Source organism: Gymnoscopelus braueri (assembly GCF_963280865.1).
Source record: "Gymnoscopelus braueri genome assembly, contig: SCAFFOLD_219, whole genome shotgun sequence".
Taxonomy (NCBI): Eukaryota; Metazoa; Chordata; class Actinopteri; order Myctophiformes; family Myctophidae; genus Gymnoscopelus; species Gymnoscopelus braueri.
Window position 1 is genome coordinate 62,501 of NW_027660584.1, and position 11,751 is coordinate 74,251.

At 39.1% G+C, this 11,751-nt stretch overlaps 1 long non-coding RNA gene across 1 annotated transcript; it reads right to left on the reverse strand.

The window, feature by feature from the left end:
* Positions 1 to 202: 202 nt before the first annotated feature.
* On the reverse strand, positions 203 to 11,538 carry LOC308081421. The gene is made up of 3 exons (XR_013932846.1): positions 11,519 to 11,538; positions 8,030 to 8,071; positions 203 to 7,194 (listed from the first exon to the last, which is right to left on the reverse strand). It is a non-coding gene; the product is annotated as an uncharacterized lncRNA (long non-coding RNA).
* Between the last annotated feature and the right edge of the window lie 213 nt (positions 11,539 to 11,751).

The following is an 11,751-nucleotide window of genomic DNA, read 5'->3' on the forward strand; positions in this document are numbered from 1 at the left end:
CCCAACCCACACAAACTGCTTGAACAGGAATCAGCCTTGATGTTCCTGAACTTAAATGTAGGTTGGCAAGACGTTGGCTTATAACCAATTGCCAACATATTTTTTTTATCATTATGTCATAACAAGAGGAAAGTATTGTTGATAACCAATTCAATGTCTTGATAATGTATTAATCAATTGAGACAGGCTTTATTTGTTAAATCAGTATTTATTGGAATGTAGATTTCAACAAATGGATGAAACAATAAATGAAGACAAATAATCACAATATAAACATTATAGTTAAAACAGGCTATACAGCAGATTAACAAAGTTACTCTATTAGAATAGTAAATCAGCTGTAGGCTATTAGGTGAGGCTTGTTCACAAAACCTCATGTGTCATAGAGGGTTAAGGGTTGGATATTATGGCTGGCTCTTCATTGATGGATCTTCAGGACATTTGGTGACAAAAGGTGCTCTTTGCTGCCACCTAGGGTATTACTTAGTCTTTATACAAGAGGAATTGTATGCTATCGTCAACCTTATGGTGGTAATGCATCACCCATCACCACACACCATGGTCATATACCCTTTACTGTAGTTCCACCGTGAGTTAGAAGGCATTAAGGTTTTGTACGGCCGAAAATAATATTCCCTTACTTAAAAGACTACTCATCACTTTTATTGTGATGGTTTTGTTTGTTTGTCTTTGCAGATTTATGATAACCTGCTTTTCTTTGTTTCCATCCTTGGTTGTGTTCTTTCCTTGCTTGCCCCGTCTGGTCTTCCTTTTCGATGGAGTTTGCGTCTTGGTGATCTTCTAGGTTGTGGATGTTCTTGTTCTGAACCATTTTGCTGTGTGAACCCAAGATGTTCAGAGAGGAAAGGGTCGATCTCACACAGACCTGATATCATGCTTGAACTTGCAGCAGGTCCTTTGACTCTCACTGTGTCAATGATAAAACTGGCCTTGTCATGTTTCACCTGTTTCCCATTAGCCATCTCCTTCTCAGCATCGTTTAACACCCTCTCCTCTAAAAGTTTGTCTACGAGTGCGTTGAGAACCGGAAGTGAAACGCTGTCAATGAAACGCCTCCTCACAGAAAATAGTCTGTGACTTACACCTGTCGCTGTAAGAGTCGGTGTGCTCTGAACTTGGTGTTTTGTTATATCAGGAGCTGAAAAGTCTACATGGCATTCCCATGCAGACTCAGAGATGTTACTTTCTCTTAGAAAAAGCTTCACATCCTTAAACTTTCCCTTTAAAGTCACATTAAATGTTGGTATGTAATTGTGATAGGAGGATTCATCAACATCAAATGTTGTCTTATTTGGTTCAATTGTGATGGAATCATGAGGGGAAGTGGAGAGGGTATATTCTTGATTTGGGATTAATTTACAAGCATGCCTTTCAATGTGAATCTCTTCTCCAATTGTCTCCCTTCTTTTGTTTATCACTTCATCCCGCACAACGTTCCCAGGTAGCAGCAATACTTTCAGGATTGATATGGGCTCGATATCATCAATCGGTGGTGTATAAAACATTAACACCAATGCACGTTTAGGATTAGGGTTGTCAGGGTTGACATCACCGACAACACCATATTCAGAACATCCAGTTACATTTATGATTACATGAAATGTTGTGATCAAATGGGGGACGATAAGCTCACTCTCCTCATCCATCAAATGGGCAACAGACAAGGATTGGCCTCCACCCGCGGAGATGATCTCACAATGGGGAAGGTGTAACTGACAGAAAGAACCCCGAGGGCATTTTATGTCAAACAGTGGTCCTTCAGGCCTCTTGACAAGCTTGGCTACAAGCCTTTGGCTCCAAGGGACTGTCCTGTAAATGACATCTCCCTCTGCCTTCATATTAAACACCAGGCCAGTCACGTTGCATTGGAACAGTCCTGCTTGGTTGCAGTGTAACCAGTAGTTTTCCTTGCTACCTTCAACAAAGATATCAGGTGTATAACATAATATATCATTTAAGCTGTGGGACCTCTCTGCTCTGAAACTTGCCCCTTTCTCTTTACATGGAATTTGGCTCAGTGAGCGTAAGCTGTAAGAATGAGGCTGGGAGACGGATTCGCCCAACCTGAGTGTAGTAGTGAGTGCAGTGTCATCAGCCTGTGAAAGTGATGCTGTATCGGGATTGTCTGTGGTTGAAAAATCGCAATCTTTCCTATCTTCGGGAGTGTCTTCCATCTCCCTATGCTTCACTCTTCTTCTATGCTTTCCAGTTTGTGTAGGCATGTTTTCGTCTCCTCTGAAGTCTCTTCTATCTCACTATGATGTGAGACTTTACTTTTTGTAGACAAGAAAATCAAATCATGTATATTAAATAAACATAAATAAACAACACATAACATTTACAAACAAAGACTTAAGTTCTCTGGCAGCTTAAACCAGAATTCTAACCCAGAGTTTTTAGTGCTGTATTCATTATCATAGCACTTGTTCAGTCTATGTCATCATTACTATTAGCAATAACCAATCTCCTGTATTTAAGGAACGTAAGCCTATAAACTTCATGAACTGTGGCATTGAAATATCTAGCAAATAGAGATCTTTCATCATGGTTTCTTATATTGCTTTTGTGCTCAGTGATTCTAATCTAGTTTTTAACTCAATTTGTTTTACCAACAAAAACCACAAGGACTTTTTAACAAATAAACAACATACTTCTACTTACACATAATCCTCCCCGTAACTGTATCTCTTTTTTTTCATGTATGACGATGTATAAACAAGTCAGATAGTACATCCCTTAAATAGAGGAGGAGATAGAGATATTATTGCTACAAAGTGTACTGGATTCACATTTTTAATACAGTATTTCCAAAAGGTCTTTCTGGTGGGATTTGTGTATTTTGATTTTATGTCTTAACAGCCTGGTATTGAATCAACTGTTTTAATGATGTGATTTATAATAAGTGTAATAATAATAATAATAATAAGGGTAATAATAATAATAATAATAATAAGGGTAATAATAATAATAATAATAATAATAATAATAAATGTAATAATAATACTTACTACTACTACTAATAATAATAATATAATTATTCAGCTATAGCCAACTCATTTGCATAATCAATGACTCCTGTAAACTATATACTGTATACAGTAAGTAAGTAACTAGTCTAGTCAGTTTATAAGCTGACCAGGCCAACAGGCCGAACCACGTCCGTAGGTTGCCCTTGTGCCTGCTGGTATGGCATATCAAATTAAATACTTAAAAAAATACTTTGATCTTGTGAGTGTGTGTCTTCTTTTGTTGTTTTGCTGACTACAGTGGGATTATATGTCACTATACGCAGTCATTGGGTGTGTTACATTCCACATTGTATTGTTGTCGTGTCTGGGCTTATCCTGTGTCTGTCTCAGTCATTAATCACCTCATCTATTGCTATTTGCTAAACAAATTGTTACCTAATACTTCGTCACTGCTGCACCAATTGTGCCCCTCCCTCCCATTCGCTGGTCCTGCCCCTCTGACTCCACCTCCACCAATCACATCCCTCTGCTGGCAGATAAATGGCCTTGGTCTGCTACCATGCACTCTCTCTCATAAATGTGTCACACATTTAGTTCATAGGGGACGTGGCATCATGTGGCATAACCTGCATGGATGCATGCATTTACCTTGGTTCCATGACCAGAGGTGCTGACTGGACTGACTTTATCACCAGCCAAATCTGTGTTTCATGATGGAAAATTACAATTGAAGCTGCCTTGCCAAACAAAACAAAAACACTCTTAAATTGGCAGAACTTGATCACTTATGGGACTAACAATCCAATAAGTACATCTCAGTGCAGCTACTTAGTCAAGCTATTTGGTCTGTCTCTTTAGTGTCCCTAAAGAAATCTACTGTTGGATGGCATGTAGACGATGTAGCTTTTAAAAGGCTATTAAAGGTTTGGTTTCATGCCAATGCTCTGTACTGTTCTCCTGAAATGTTAATACATGTACACTTAAACTGAACACTTATCTTTAGGGAAGTTAACTAAATATACAAACACCTAGTATATAAATACTAGTTGTTAGTATAAATACAATCTGGGAACCCATCGCCAACTGAAAATGAAAAACAGCGCCCTCTGCTGTTTGTTCTATGTCTGTTGGCTCTGGGCGGACGATAACGTAACACCAGAGCACAAGGAAACCGGTGTTTGTGATGCGCCTTCAGCGCATCACTTCCGGTTGGTGCGACTATGTTTTCATTCCCACTAACAATATTTCTACACGGAACACTAACACCACTTCTCCCAGAGAACATGGATCGTTTTGGTTATAAGCCCACTTGTTTCTATGATGAAAGAGTAAGTTAAAATGTGAATATATTTCCGTGGTTTTGTCTGCTCCGCGGACGCTATTGTTAAACTAGACGCGTCGCAATTCAGGGCAATTGCAAAGTGTGGTTGCGCCGACGCGATTCGCGGGTCGGTGCCGCCGGGACCCGAGTAATACGCTGGGAGGAATACCGTCGGAGGCTGCGGCAATTACATTGTCACATCACTCCTGAGATCACTTGCTTTTCATTTTGAGAGGATTGATCCCCCAAAAATCATGTTTTTGCATAAAACGGTTACGTTTTGGGCATTTGTGGCGCCCTCTATGGGTCAAAGTGGAAATTATTTTGGGGATTCGTTGAGTAAGCCACCCTCGACATGTGATTCAAATTTGGGATTGACCGGATGTTTCGTTCGTGATTTGTAGCATTTTTGGTAAAACGGGCCCCTCCCACTAACTTTGGAAGCCATTTACGGACGAACGGTAAGGACTATCAAAATGCCGTTTGGATATGTTTATCGCATGGGTCCAGAGATCATGTGTACCGATTTTTGTGAAATTTGGACAAAATATATGGGAGGAGGAGCTAAAAGTGTGTTTTGAAGAAAATTCAAAATGGCGGAAAATCTATCCTGACGCAAATGGGCGTGGCCTATATGGGGAGTTGCGTCATGACCCAAGGAATCTAGGGAAAAATAAATTTTGATTTTACGACCTACGGTTCAAGAGTTATAGGCCAAAACGTAAAGGGGGCTGTTATAGCGCCACCATGTGGCCGATTGGTGTGATTATTTTTTCAATAATTTCGGACTAAATTATGAACCTCCTCTCCAAATCTGGTAACTCTAGCTCTTACGGTTTTAGAGAAAAAAATACTTGAATTTGAGTTTTTTCACTTTTTCATTAAAGCGGATGGGGAAATTTAATGCACTAATAAATCAATATCAATTAAACTATTTAACCAATCCCTTAGCAAAATACAAGCGCACGATTCCAGGTCAAGACGGTCATTTTGAGATATGGCACTAAATTGGGGAATAAAAACTGTGGGAGGAGAGACGATCTAAACTATTGTTTATCTATATGAATAATAAAGTGTGAGGATTACTATAGTCTGGTTGCCCTGTTAGGGCAACCACACTAATTAGTTTCGGTTTGTTTCGAGGGGGAAAGATCGACGGACATGTGAATCCCGCCCACTACATGTGATTGGGTAAAGCGCGGCCTACTTCCTGATCTGAATGCGCACTCGTTATGACGAACCTCCCCGACAGATTCCAACGCAGTGCAGAAGCTGTTCTTGAGAGATTAGTATAAATATGAATGAATATGTCTATAAATGGGAGTGGCATAGTCACAAATATCTGACCTCTGGCTGAACTCTGGCTGTTGGGCTTAGACCAGAATAATACTAAACCAGAGTACTTAGTGCAGTAGGCCTACTCATTATCATAGTACTTGGAGGTCATGTCATCATTACTATTACAACAATAGAAGAACTACACTCGCAAGATGAAAGTATAGTATTTAATATGCTGCAGCAGTCTCACAAGGGCAACAGCTGACTTGTTTCGGCCTGTTGGCCCTCGTCAGTGTGGCCTTGGTAAATGACCCATATATAGTTTACAGGAGTCATTGATTATGAAAACCCATGTTTAAAACAGTTGATTAGATACCAGGCTGTTAGGACATACAATCAAAATGCAATTGACAAAATCCCACCACAAACCACAACCAAAATATATGTTCTTTCATAACAAAGAGTTCAATACTAAATCCTCATTTAGACCTTTTGGAAATACTGTATTTAGAGTGTGATTCCAGTACACTTCTCTTTGTAGCAATAACCAATCTCTATCTCCTCTATTTAAGGAATTTACTACTTCCATACCTTGGAATCTAAGCCTACAAACTTCATGAACTGTGACATTGAAATGTCTAGCAACTAGAGATTTGTCATCATGGTTTCTTATATTGCTTTTGTATAACTCTCTTTGTTTACCACAAGGACATTTCAACTAATAAACAACATATTTCTTCTTACACTTAATCCTCCCCTGTACCTTTATCTTTTTTTCATGTATGAGGATGAAGAAAGGAGTCACATAGTAAATGCCTTAACCCATTTAGACCTGAGGCCGATTCTAAGTGTTCTGAAAGACTTCAGATTTGAATTCAATATTTTAAAAAATATATATGTTGCTATATATATAGTAACAGCTAAAAAGGGGTTCCCGGATTGAAAGGTATAACAACGAAAAGGGGTCCCCGGTCTAAATAGGCAGAGGAGATAGAGATTGGTTATTGTTACAAAGAGAAGTGTACTGGAATCACTCTCTAAATACAGTATTTCCAAAAGGTCTAAATGGGGGATTAGTATTGAACTCTTTCTTATAAAAGAAAAGAGATCCTGGTTGTGGTTTCCGGTGGGATTTGTATATTTTGTAAATTGTATTTTGATTGTATGTCTTAACAGCATGGTATTGAATCAACTGTTTTATTCACGTGATTTGTATAATCAATGACTCCTGTAAACTATATATATACAGTCGGTCACGTCCACCTACTGGCAGCTTCTATGCCTTTTGAAGGCCAACAGGCTGCAACGCGTCCTTGCCCTTGTGACTATTAAACACTTAAAACGTTATTTTGTTGTTTAGTACTGCTTCGAATCTGCACCCAACAGAAGTTCAGTTGAGCGTGCCTCTGAAGATCATTACTATGACATTAGAAATCTCTATATATGGGCATAAAAGCGACACAGAATATTGTGGATTAATAGATAGATTTCTGGACAACCACTGATACTCACATCACTCCCTCTGGTCCTCTGGGATGCAAACGCCAAGTTTGAAGTTGATCGGTCGGACGGTTCTCAAGAAATGCGGGAGAAAGTCAGACAGACCTAAAGACAGACAAACAAATATGATTATGTGCATAGATAGATAGATAGACAGACAGACAGACAGACAGACAGACAGACAGACAGACAGACAGACAGACAGACAGACAGACAGACAGACAGACAGACAGACAGACAGACAGACAGACAGACAGACAGACAGACAGACAGACAGATAGATAGACAGACAGATAGATAGATAGATAGATAGATAGATAGATAGATAGATGACAGTTGGTCATTGGGTGTGTTGCATTCCACATTGTTGTGTTGTTGTGTCTGGGCTTGTCCTGTGTCTGTCTCTCCTGCTATTTCTCTGCAGACAGTGGCACCTCCAGTCATTAATCACCTCATCTATGTCACTATGTAACACATCCAATGTCACTATACATGGTCAATGGATGCATTACATTCCACATTGTTGTGTCGTTGTGTCTGAACTTGTCCTGCGTCTGTCTCAGTCTCCTGCCAAGCAACTTGTTACCTAATACCTGGTCACTGCTCCACCAATTGTGCCCCCCTCCCTCCCATTTGCTTTCCTCTGACTACCAATCACATCTTTGTGCTGGCAGATAAAAGGCCTTGGTCGGCGACCACCCACTCTCTATCATCCGTGTTGTGCTTGTGTAACCCAGAGCAAACTTTGTAATGATTCTCCTACTTATTAGATACTGTGTATGCCCGGCCCTGGGCCAGGTAAGACAGATGCCTCTATAGTGCATCATGTAGGAGGGTTTTTGTTATACACACAGGGCAGTGGCAGACTTTAGTGACACACATTTAGCTCATAGGGGGTGTGGCATAATGTGGCATTGCCCGCATAGATGCATGCATTTACCTTGGTTCCATGACGAGAGGTGCTGACTGGACCTGATTACTGCTGTAATGACAGATAGATAAACAGGTTGGTTTATTGACATGCAGGGGTGTGAACAGAGGACAGAATCACACCTTTAAGGGAGTAAGCCTTGCCAAGTGATGACAGGAGCCTATCTGCTGTTTCTGTAGCGTGAGGGGGCTTGATGTACAAGTACATCCTCCTCTAGTGTGTCGCAGGGATTTACCACTATAATCTAACCCGTGATGCTAAGAAATCGAACCACGTTCCGAGACCAATCCTGTGTCGCGGGATTCCTTCCGGTTATGGCATTGCGGAAGTGCACTCGCTTCCTCGTTCAAATATCATTTGTTTAATTGTCTATCGTTTAGGTATTGGACTGAGTTCTGAGTCTTTACCTTGCGTTTGCTTTTTTAAAACCAAATATATCATCTTCTCCAATAGAAAAATTAAGACTCCAGTAAAATTATCAATCAATAACATCGAAATTGAACGAGTGTACGAGCATAAATTCTTGGGAATTACAAAGTTGGAAACCCCATATAGATAACACAAAAACAAAAATATCAAAATCAATTGCAATATTATATAAAATGAAACATATAGTAAATAAGAATTCACTTCACATACTGTATTGCTCCCTCATACTTCCATACTTAACCTACTGTGTGGAGGTATGGGGGAACACGTACAAAACAACCACTAAACCAATCTACACGCTACAAAAGAAGGCAAAACGAATTATAACCCAATTAAGTGATTACCTTGCACCCACCAACCCACCCTTCATCAGTACAAAAACTCTCAAATTAGAAGATCTAGTGGACCTAAATACAGCTGTAATCATGCACAAGGCACATAATAATATACTTCCACCCTGCATGCAGGAGCTGTTCGAGGCGGGAATCCCAGTATGCACTCAGGGGTACGTGTATATTTAAAACAAGAAGTGCTAGGACCAACACAAAAGGCAGGTGTATATCGGTAAAAGGGGTGAACTTATGGAATAACTTAGATAGAGAACAAAAAATGTGCAAAACTGTCACTACATTTAAAAAGATGCTAAAAATAAGTTATTAAACAAATATAAAACTTTACTATGATACAGCATTCAAACAAACAGTTAATAATAATTAAAAATACCAGTGTAGAAAAGGTTGACTTGTTTAATGTGATTCTCTTTGAACATAGTTACGTGCCTGTGTGAGTGTATGTACTGCATGTATGTGTATAAGTGTGTAAGCATGATATGGGTGTAAGTGTTGAGGTGAGTATGTATGTGTATGTAAATCTGTGTGTGGAGCCAGAACCTTATTCTGTGACCTACTAGTCACAGAGTATGGTATGGTGAAGCATCGGTGTGTAGAAATGGACCCATATTCTGTGGTTAAAAAGCCACACAGTATGGTCTCTCCCGCTTGGTGTTGGTCAATGGTGAACCAGAATCAAATTGTACTTTTTTTCCTGTCTTGTGCCTGGAAAGTCCTTCTGAATTATGCCTTTTTTTTCACTATAATAATCTTTGAAAATTATATTCATTTTTGTTTTGAAACTTTTGTTAATTTTGGAACTTTTGTTACTCTTCAAATTAGAGTATGTAAAAGTTGTCTTTTGCTTAGATTTGTCTTAGTTTTGTTAAAACCAATGTTTGCCTAGATTTCTTTTTCTTTTTTTTCAATTTATCTGATGAATTTAGCTTAGTCAAACCAATGTGTTACTACTTTTTATTTTATCTTCGAAACCAACGTTTTTTTTTCAAAAAGGGTAGGCAAAATAAGCCTCGGCTTCAGCCAACACCTTTTCGGTGCCACTTGTATAAGTGGACTCTAATGTATGTATGTATTTTTGCTTTTTTTAATGGATCGAAATAAAGAATTACTACTACTTTTGGCCAAGTATAATGTTTATTTTAGGTCGGATACTAAACTGTAATTGTTGCTTTTCATGTTCGTTTTTTTACTGGCTGAGCCAGCTCTGAGATTAATCTCAACACGAATTCACCTTGTGATAATAAAAACAAATTCACAGATCGCCGGGAATAGTTTATTGCAACTGATTGGCATTAATCACGGAACAGTGGGATTCAACAACGAGCTAAAACGTTGCTCAACAAGTCAGGATTCATCTAAACAAACACATAACTCAACAAACTCAACACGTCTCAAACCTTTGTTTTCAAAGGGAGAAATTAGCCTACTGCTGTCATCATGTTATCATGTTGTCATATTGATTTAGATTTACGACGCCCGTCATTACTCTCATTAGACTCCGTTTTGGACTGTGGTCAGCCTGTTCGAGAATAGAATAGAATAGAAATATATCCATTCTATTGACAGCTTGGCAGTAATAACAAAATAGTGGGGATGTTGGGGATGTTGCATTTCATACAGCACTGTAGTAGCCTATACACAGTTCTGTCAGACACTGTAAATCAATTGATTCAGCGATCCTTATCATAAACACGCTTGTTATCACTCTCCTGCATTCACAGCAAAGCAAACAGCAAAATAAATTACGATATAACAGGTCAAATAATGACTTTATAGCCTAGCCAACTTAAAGCTGCTATAGCATAGATAACTGTGGGCTAATAACACTTGCTTGAGAATGAATAACTTGTTGAATGAAAGTAAAAGCAATTGAACAATGAAGGCCAAATACACGTTATGTGTTTTGACAGCTGCAGTGGTTTTCCCAAACTGTGTCTGGCAACTCTGTCCAATTAAGGGCAAAGTGCGTCACTATGACAATATTTGCTAGAACACTAGGGCAGACGGTTTGAATCCAGTCTGTTGCACGTCCAAAACATCAAAGGTGACTAAATCATTCACTCATCTTTAACCATATAGAGGCGCTATGACCTCCTATACATGACTACGGCACTCCCAATTACAGGGTGGGAGACCGGAGTTGTTAATATTTAATAAAGTTTCCCAAAGGTAAGTATTCAGTTTGAGTGAATAGAATAAAAGGTTGACTTTAACTACAAAATGACAATATATTCACAGTTAGGAGAATTGTACAAAGTATTTAAAACACATTTAAGTTAAACTACTTGCATCCAACAGCAGGTGAATCAAACATTTCTACTAAATAGGATCAGATATTAATTGGTGTTGATAGCTGGCTGAAATACTCTGGGGGTAGCCCCACACACAATGGTAAAAATCACAGCAAAATAAGTAGAATAAAACTGCAAATCAAACAAACTCAATAATGCACAGCACACCACACTAAACACAGCAATCATAGATCTGCAGTGAAAACCCCAACTCTATTTCTGCCCAAGCAGTAGGCTTAATTCAAATTCCCTCGTTTTTTTTGATGCTTTATAGCAATGGTGAGGACTTTAAATGTAATAGCATACACACTCTTGGCAGGGCTCAGCACTGCGGTCCCATTAAGTCTCTATCAATGACATAAGCATGAATGTAAAATGTACGTCTACATTCAAATTAAAAGCAGAGGACAACACAAACATAGGCTTACCTTGATGCAGAGTAGGAGCAGATGCATATAGGAGCAGAGTTACAGCTATTAATAACGTTTGCAAAGGGGGTGTGGTGTCACACACACACACGCACACACACACACACACACACACACACACACACACACACACACACACACACACACACACACACACACACACACACACACACACACACACACACACACACACACACACACACAGCTACTGATACCACTTGATAGCATCTGTC